At 35.2% G+C, this 10,191-nt stretch overlaps 1 pseudogene; it reads left to right on the top strand.

Annotated features, from left to right (window-relative positions):
- Positions 1–745: 745 nt before the first annotated feature.
- LOC147824477 (mortality factor 4-like protein 2) lies at positions 746–1,530 on the top strand (annotated as a pseudogene).
- The last annotated feature ends 8,661 nt before the right edge of the window (positions 1,531–10,191 follow it).

Genomic DNA, 10,191 nt, shown 5'->3' with positions numbered 1-10,191 from the left:
AGCATTAAAAGGAGTCGAATACAGTAAGTCTCTGACTTATAAACACCTGAGTTTTGAACTTTCGCAGGTGTACTATATGAGATTCACAGATATATTGTATAAGAAATACTTTGTTGGATTACAAATGAATCTGACTTCTGAACTTATGTCAGAACAGAATTCATTCATAAATTGGAGACTTACCTTTACTTTGCATCATTACAATTAGAAAGATGTCTTGAATGCATTTCAGGACATGACCAGACTCCCCGTTGCCACAAGCTCAGGCTCAAGAGTCTAAAAGTGTAATCTCCTTTGACTTTGCCTTGAGAAGGGAATCCCAGGGTGATTCTAATCAATGATCCTGATCACTGAAGGCTTTATAGGAAAGCTTTTGCCAGTATTCAGTCATACAGGCCCTCCCATGCCACTGCAACTGTAGTCCAAGGGGCCCAGCTACTGCTAGAGTTGTTAGTGCTCCATGGCAACAGCTATGTGGTGTTGATTTTTCAGGCATCCAGAATGTAAGAGTTATGCTATCAAGAGAGTAAGGGGCAGTAGTCGGGGATGGCGGGAGAAGGAGGTGGCGAATCACTTATAAATGGCGCCCAAACAGGACCTGAAGCCCAAATTCCAGGAGGATGAATGAGTACTGTGCTTTCATGGGCCTCTTCTTTATGAAGCAAAGTGTGTAAAGGTTTCCATAAAGGACAAACAAGTAAAATACTTTATACATTAGAGTGGTTGGAATAAAAAATTGGGACAAATGAGTTCCAGAAAGCAGAATACTCAAATATGTGGACACCAATCTACAGAAACAGTGAGAACTTCAAAAAGCCAATCAGGAGCAATATGCAGAGGGAAAGATGAGAGGGTCTGCTTCAGGAAAGAGGACATCTGGTCTGCAGCAGAAAAATGTTGAAGTGAAAACAAAAAAGAACAGAAAACCCCTGGTAATGGAGATGGTGGCAGTACCAGTGAGACACCTCAGCCTCCTCAGAAGAAGAGGGCCCGGGTAGATCCTACTGTGAAAATTAAGAAACATTTATGAACAGAGTTGAAGTTAAAGTAAAGATCCCCGAAGAGCTAAAACCATGGCTTGTTAATGACTGGGACTTAATTACCAGAGAGAAACAGCTCTTTTACCTTCCTGCCAAGAAGAATGTGGATTCCATTCTAGAGGACTAAGCAAACTATAAGAAATCTCAAGGAAATATAGATAATAAGAAATATGCTGTTAACGAGGTTGTAGCAGGGATAAAAGAACACTTCAGTGTGATGCTGGGGACTCAGCTCCTCTACAGATTTGAGAGACCACAGTGCACTGAGATCCTTGCCAATCACCCTGATCCACCCAGGTCTCAGGTGTATGGAGCACCACATCTACTGAGACTATCTGTATGAATTGGAGCGATGTCAGCCTACACACCTCAGGATGAGAAGAGCCTTGCTTTATTATTAAATTATCTTCATGACTTCCTCAAATATCTGGTGAAGAATTCAGCAACTTTGTTTAGTGCCAGTGATTATGAAGTGGCCCCTCCTGAGTAACATTGGAAAGCGGCGTGAGGCGCCCTCACCCTTGTTTGGATCTCTGTCAACATGTTTTTGTTCCTAGTCCTTCTCTTGTACAAATGATGTACTTTGATGATGTTAGTGTTTATCAGAGTTGATGTTTGTTTTGATTTTAAACAGAGAAAATAAAAAGGGGTTGCAGCTCAAAAAAAAAAAAAAAGAAAGAAAAAAAAAGACTTATGCTATCACAGACACTTCTACCCAGATTTCAGAAGAAAGCCTTTGAGAATAGGCAAAAATGGCTGACAATGTCAGTTTCTCCCAGAGCTTCTGAAAGGGCAATGCTTGAAGCTGTAAGCATGAATCCAAAGGTGAAGTGGAAACCCTAGATTAAAACTAGACCTATATCTTTCACTGTTCACTAAAATAAAATAAAAATGGATGAAAGATCTAAATATTAAAACAGAAACACTAAATCTGCTTGAAGATAGAAGAAGTAGAACTCTTGAAAACTTTGTTACAGGCAAAGACGTTATGAACAAAACCTTGATCACACAGAAAATATCAGAAAGATTCAACTAATGGGATCTCATTTTATTAAAAAGCTTTTTCACAGCAAAAGAAATCACAGAGTGAAGAGACAACCCATAGTGTGGGGGAAAAAAATTCCAGCTGTTCCTCAAATGACTCATATCTAGAAAATATAAAGAACTCAAAAGAATCAGATTCCCCTAAATTTAAAAACCAAATCAAAAATTGGCATGAGAAATGAATACACTTCTCAGATAAAGAAGCAGAAACATCAAGTAAATATATGAAAAAATGTTCAACATCACTGGTTATTCAAGAGATACAAATTACAACAATGCTGAGATTCCATCTAACTCCAGAAAGAATGACTATTATCAAGAAATACACCAAAAAAATGCTGGTGAGTCTATAGGGGAAAAGGAACCCTTCTCCACCACTGGTGGGAATGTAGACTGGTGCAACCATTGTGCAAATAAGCATGGAGATTCCTCAAAAAACTAAAACTAGAGGTTCCCTTTTACGAAGCTATTCTCCTTCTTGATATCTTCCTGAAAGTATTAAAAGCATCATATCACAGGGTTATTGTAAGACCGCTGTCTTTACCAAAAGCTCTGAGGAGCTGACTATAGTGAAGCACACCCAGGGATCCCAGCGGTGCCTCCAGAAGGTAAGACCAAAGGCCTTACCAAATGCTCCAAGGAGCTGGAGTGGAGCACACCCGGGGATCCCAGCGGTGCCTCCAGAATGTAAGACCGCTGTCTTTACCAAATGCTCCAAGGAGCTGACTGCAGCGAAGAACACCCGGGAAGGAACACACTGGACAAGTTGGAAAGTGAAACAGACCTTAGTCTGGCCAGACGGCACGCCCAAAGTAAAGTAGTTTAGAGAGGTGTAGTCCAGAGTCCGAGGCTCTTTTTATAGGGGCTTGCAGGGGAGTTAACAGGCGAAATTTACAGAAGAAGGAACAAAGGTTTAGTGGTCTTACATTCGTATGTTAATTAGCCTGACATGTACTGATAGTCAGCAGATGCTTTGTAGATTGTTCTATAGATAGTGATGTTCCGAACAAAGAGTTGGATAATTATGACTGATATGGATCTTATCTAGTGTCCCGGAACTAAGAAGCATCTTTATCTATTTACTCACATTCAATCACAGTTGGGGCTAGGGGAGTTTTATGATTACAGAGTTATGCAGTCCTACAGTTATATGTACTCCATTGTTTATAACAGCAGAGTTTGTAACAGCTAAAACTTGGAAACAGCCCAATACCCATCAACTGATGAATGGATAAAGAAGATGTGGTTTTTTATACAATGGATTACTACTCTACCATAAAGAAGGATAAGCTTGAAACATTTCTAGCTAAATTGATGAACCTTGAGAACATACTCTTAAGTGAACATACACTTAAGTCATTATAAATCAGACACACATGTTTAAATACCACATTGTTCCTCTGATATGAGAAACAGAAAGTGTAAATAAAAAGCAAAATGTATAATAGATATTGGGAAATGGAAAGAAAATGTTCAAATGAAAAAGGGAACTAGGGAGGAAGAAAGGGAGGGACAAGAAAATAAAGAGAATAGAAGTTGTGTTAGTTACTTTTCTCTCTTTGGTGAAATAAAATACCCAACACACAAAGTTAGAGGGGAAGGGGTTTATTTGGATTACAGTTTGTAGGCTTCAGTCCTTAATGAGCTGGCTCCAAGGCAGGGATGGCAAACAGGCATGGCAGAGCAGAAACAACATGGCATGGCGAAGCCAAGGCAGCAGAGGAAATAAGAGAGTTAACACCATCTCTCTGCCCCTTTTATCTTACTCAGACTACTTAGGGTGGGTAGCACTCACACCCTTAATCCTAGTGCCCTTGAGCCTAGCATAGCATTATGAATCAATTCCAGCTTCACACACTCTAGATCAAGCCTACAACCACATGAGGCTTTGAGAGGACATCAGGACCCAAACCGCAACAGAAGGAAAAAAGGAAACAAAACTTTTGTAAATAAGGAGAGAAAGAGTGGTTGAAGGAAGGGTAGGGGAATGAGAAAAAAAGAAAGTAGCAAGATATATCATATACAGGTACAAATTCCCTATGATGAATGTGATCATTATGTGCATCTAAATTGTACTAATAAAAATGCCAATCTGAAGGTAAAAATACAGCTTTCTTATTTTTTAAATTTTCTTATTTTTAAAATAGCTTAAGGCAAACATAATATTTTGTTACATTTATAACACATGAATGACTACAGTATAAGAAAGTTTGTAGAAGGTTGTTGAGAGATAAAATGAAAGTGTAACTTTGTAAAAGTCTTACATTATATGTGAAAATTTATGTTATTATTTAAAAGATTATGATGAGATGGAATGCATATTATTAACTCAAGAGCAGCCATTAACATTTAAATCAAAAGAGGAAGTTAATAAGCAAGAAGAAATAAAACTTTGCTAAAACACACTCAATATTTAAATAAAACAAGACAGAGGCAGAGAAAGAGAAATTAAGTGATAGAAAACAAGTAACCAGATGGTACATTGAAATTCAACCATGTGATACTTGCCTTAAGTATAGATGTACTTAATGTAAGAACTGTTCATACTGGATAAAAGAAAAACAAGATCTAAGTACTTTCTGTCTAAAAAAACTTCATTTTAATTTAGAGACCAAAATGTGTTAAAATAAAAATGAAGAAAAAGTACATAATAAACTATCAATTATAATAAATATGAATAGCAATATTAATATCAAGAAAAGCAGATTCCAAGTAATATCATACATGAAGATAATAAAAAGTGTATAATAAAACATTTACTATGCACTTTTTAAGGCATATTAAAGGTTATCTTCTAGATAATGTAATGGTTTCTTGCCACCTATAAGTCAAGTCATAGATAGTTCAGAGATGAGAATGTTATTGCTATATGGGAATTACATTTACATTTAAAAACATTTTGTATTAAGTCAAAGTACAGACCTACTACGTTTGGCATATTCATTGAGCTATCTTTAATGTTTCTTCTAAAAAACAGGTGACATTTGCATCAATGATAAAAATTTCTATACAGAATCTACTTCCTCAGTCTTATCTAGTTCCATTAAAAAAATATGTTCTATTATATTACATAGCTAAGTCAAAATCAATTACCACTCTGAGAACTTGCTTTACCCTAAGTTCTGGCTAGATGAAGCACTCCAAGTTTTACTATGAACTGTTTCTATAAAGCTGCCATTGCTTCCAGTTTTGTTTTGTTTTGTTTTGTTTTGTTTTTTTAAGGAATAGAATATACTTTCACAAATTTCCAAAATGTGTCTTAAGAAAAGTAAGGAGGCACTGCCATAATTATGAGATTGCTGAGGTAGTGTTTGGAATTCTCCACATGAGCGAATCAATATAAGGAAATGTACATATATTGCTAGTGTTGTAAACAGTGCAGCCTGAACCCTGAGTCTATCCAGAATGGACATAACCAATTTTGACATCATGTTACAGATAACTAAGCATTGAAAAATAAACCAAAGAACCACAGTATATTCTATCTTTAACTCTTTGTAAACCATGTTTTGTGGATAATTTCAGTTTTACCATAAGGCTGATATATTTCAATATTATGAAAACATCAGTATTAATTTTGAGTTGGCAGAGGTAACCTTCATGTTTGGTACTAAGAGATAAACCTTTCAATAAAATTATTGAAATGCAAAAAAGTGTATAATAAAAAGTTTACTATAAATCATGAAAATATTATAAATTTTAAAGTATATACACTTGATAATGAAATTTCAAAAGATGTAAAATAAAATAAAAATGTATATAATTGAAAATACAATAAACAAACAATTTTAAGAAGGAATTTAAACACAGTAATTCATAGTACATGGACAATAATGATAGAGAAGATTTAATACCTTCAACCAACTTGGGTTCTTTGACCTTTATAGAACACTCAAAAGTTGTAAAATATGTATTTTTTAAGTGTACATGGCATATTCATCTAGATAGATAATAATTATTGTGAAATGAGTTAATTTAAAGTTTGATATTACACATAGCATATTTTCCAACAACAATGCAATTGATTTCATAACATATTTGGATAATCCCCAAATATTTGGATGTTAAGCAATATACTTATAAATTAAGGATATAAAGAAATAGCATGAGAAATATTAAAGTACTTGAAATAAAGGAAAATTAAAAAGTAACAAAAATTGGGTTTTTGTATGTATACAGAAAAATATTAGCTTTTAAATCTTAAAACAGTAAAACTGGATAATCTAACCTCCCATTCTAAGAAATCAGAAATAGAACAAAGTATATCCACTGTATTTGACAAGAAAAATTAATCAAAATAAGATTTAAATAAAAAAGAAAAAAATAGAAGAAACAACAATAAAAATCAAAATTAATTATTTGATATAAGAAAATTAATCAATCTCTACATATTTATAAGGAGAAAAAAAGAATATAAATTACTAATGATAGAAGGGATATCACCAAAACATTAAATGGATTATAAAAATCTAATATGAATGAATTTACAGCAGTAAAATAAATATACTTGCCTCATTCCTCAATATGTTAGAAGCAAACTTGTTATTTAACTTTAAAGATCTAATTTCATAGGGGATTTAGCTCTGTGGTTCTACTATCTGCCTCACAAGTGCAAGGTCCCAAGTTTAATCCCCAGTATATATATATAAAAAAAAAAGACAGAGAGAAAGAAATGAAAGAAACAATATATTCTTAATTATTATACTAATGGCTGCCAAAGTCATTGCTTTCTTTTAAATAATTTAGCATTATTCATAATTCTTGAAATCACCAGCTTGTTAGGAAATTTAGTTACTACTTTTATCTTTTATTTTTATATGTAAACACAGATCTCATTTAATTGTATTATCTTTAAAGAACAAAACAATTAAGCTGCACAGGACTCACAACATTGTTTTATCTCATGTTTAGATCTTTTAGTCAAAATAGAAAAACAATCCCAAGAAATATATAGGATGAAGAAAGAGGCAAGGAGAATAGAATGAACAAAATATAAGAATTGTCACATAGTAGAAATGAGAACTTTATTTTCAATAAACTTACTGTTATACCAATGTTTATAACTTTGCAATTCAGAGGACATTTATGATAACATTTTTAACACATTAACACATCCAAAATTAATTAACAAATTCATTTTAATAGAAACCATCTGACTCATTTCAATGGCACCATTAAAATCATTGATTTAAAGACACACAAATGAATGGATAGATTGTGCCACATTTAATCATGACCTAAATTGATTAATATATTGACTACCTTTCTCCTCTTGGAAGAGATTTTTTTTTGCCTTTCTACCCATCCGTTATTAAACTAGAATGAGTAAGTACTTCACACATCCAAAGATTTATTTAGAACAAGAATAAATAACTGAGAAAAGAGGTGCTAATACATCAAGATGGGTCAATTCAGTCATATCATCTGCTTTACACTGCAAGGTATGTTCGTGTAAAACTCCCTCTAAGCATCTACAAAGTACTGTAAGCACTCTAACAGGTAATCATTATGTGGGCACTTCATAAAATGAGCTAGTGGCCAAGATGTTTTACCAATAAGCAGCTACCATCTATGATAAGATGACACAGAAGTGTTTTATAATGCTGAACAGGTTGAGATGAAATTATTTTTCCAAAAGAAGAATCTGAGGAGTGTGTGTTGGGTTTCTTCTTTTTAGGTGGAGCCATTATTAAAGTTCGAGTCCATCCAACAAGAAGTCAGATGTCCCCCCACAAAGCCTCATGCTAATAAGGTGGAGCTATTTTGGAGGTGGCTGAATCAGGAGTTTATGATGCTGGGTTTAAGGGCATATATGATTACTAAACCACTACACCTGAGTGATTGCCTTGGCAGCACTCTACTCTTGGTAGTCTCAATAAGATAAAAGGGGCAGAACGTGGCTATTAAACTCTCTTGTTGCTTCTGCTGCTTCTGCTGCCATGAACTGTTGCCCCTCTGCCAGCCTGCCTTGGAGCCAGCCTATTATGGACTGAAACCTCTATGAACTGTAAGCCAAATAAACCCCTTCCCTCTAACTTTGGGGGTCAGGTATTTTTTTTAAGTATTATTTTATTGGTACATTTTAGGTATACAATATAATGACATTCATCATTGGGAATTTGCACCTTTACATAATCTCTCTTGGTTCTTATTTTTTCCCCCTTCCCCTGCCCTCCCTTCAACCCCTCCATCCTGCCCTATTTACAAAGACTTTGTTTCCATTTTTTCATTTTCTCATATTAATTCCATTCCCTTCTTTCCTTTCCCCTACCCTTCCCACTTTCCCTTCCCTTTTGCCCCTTTTCTTCCCATTTCACGTTATCTATTATACTTTTTAGTCCTTATTTACACTTTCAGCTTCTCACACTAGAGAAACTATTCAGTATTTACAAATGTGTGCCCTGTTTATTTCACTTAAGAGTATCACCTCAATGTGCATCCATTTAGCCATAAATGTCTCTAACTTCTCATTTTTTATGGCCAAGTAGTACTCCATTTTTATTAAAAAAAAACAAACAAAAAAAAACAACACATTTTCTTTATCCAGTCTCCAGTTGATGGGAAATTGGGTTGCTTCCAAGTTTTAGCTATTACAAATTGTTCTGCTATGAACATGGGAACATATATATCACTGTGGTATGATTCTTTTAAGTCTTTGGGGAAGATACCCAGCAGGGGAATAGCTGGGTCAAATGGGACTTCCTATCCTAGTTTTTTGAGGTATCTCCATACTGATTTCCACAGTGGTTGCAACAGTCTACACTCCCATCAGCAGTGGAGCAGGGTTCCTCTTTCCCCACAGCCCCACCAGCATTTGTTATTGGTTGATTTCATGATAGCAGCCATTCTTTCTGGAGTGAGGTGGAATCTCAGCATTGTTTTCATTTGCATCTCTCAAATGACCAGTGATGTTGAGCATTTTTTCATATGTTTATTTGCTATTTCTACTTCTTTGTCTGAGAAATGTCTATTCATTTCAGAAGGCCATTTTTGGATTGAGTCTTTCAATTTGGGAGGTCTGATATTTTTAAGTCCTTTATAGAGTCCAGATAGACCTTTGTATGAGGAACAGCTGGTGAAGATTTTTTCCCACATTGTGGGTTGTCTCTTCACGCTGTTGGTGGTTTCCCTTGCTGTGTAAAAGCTTTTTAATAAGAAGAGATCCCACTTGTTAATTGTTTGTGCTAGTTCTCGGGCAACTGAGGTTTTGTTCATAAAATCTTTTCCTACACCAATGTCTTCAAGAGTTCTACCTAACCTCTCTTCCAGCCGGTTTAGTGTTTCTGTTTTAATATTTAGATCTTTAATCCGTTTAGATTTTAGTTTAGTGCATGGTTAGAGATATAGGTCTAGTTTTAATCTTTGGCAAGTTGAAACCCAATTTTTCCAGCATCATTTATTAAAGAGGCTATCTTTCCTCCAGTGAGGGTGTTTGGCTCCCTTGTCGAACATAAGATGGCTGAGTGTGTCTGGAGTTGTTTTTGCATCTTCTAATCTGCTTCACTGGTCCTCAGGTCTGTTTCTTTGCCAGTACATTGCTGTTTTTATATCACAGTAGCTTTGTAATATAGTTTCAAGTTGGGGGTTGTGATACCCCCTGCCATGTCTCTGTTGCCTAGAATTGTTTTTGCTATTCTGGGTCTCTTCTTTTTCCAAATGAATTTTTGGATTGTTTTCTCAAGGTCCATGAAGTATGCTGCTAGGATTTCAATTGGGATTGCATGGAATCTATATAGTAGTTTTGAAAGTATGACCATTTTCACTATATTGATCCTTCCTACCCAGGAGCAGGGGATGTCTTTCCATTTTCTGATATCTTCTTCAATCTCTCTTTTCAGGGTGTCAGGTATTTTATCTCAGTAACGAGAGAAAAGTTACAAAGACAGACATCACCATGGTTGTCTACCTCTCCCAATTTAAGTCGCTACACAGACACTAGCTGATTAGAGCTAGTCACTACTGTTTAAGAACAACACCAAAGGTTATGTCATTATCCACCATTCCTCACTGAATTTAAATATTCTTCTTCTTCTTTTTTTTTTTTTTTTGGTACCAGGGATTGAACTCAGGACTTTGCGCTTGAGAGGCAGGTGCCAGAACCACTGAG

The sequence above is a fragment of the Heterocephalus glaber genome, unplaced genomic scaffold (genome assembly GCF_053883595.1).
Source record: "Heterocephalus glaber isolate CG9 unplaced genomic scaffold, H.glaber_assembly_v1.0 deba00001538, whole genome shotgun sequence".
Lineage (NCBI taxonomy): Eukaryota > Metazoa > Chordata > Mammalia > Rodentia > Bathyergidae > Heterocephalus > Heterocephalus glaber.
Note: the sequence above shows the minus strand (reverse complement) of the source record. Positions and strands in the feature narration are given on the sequence as shown.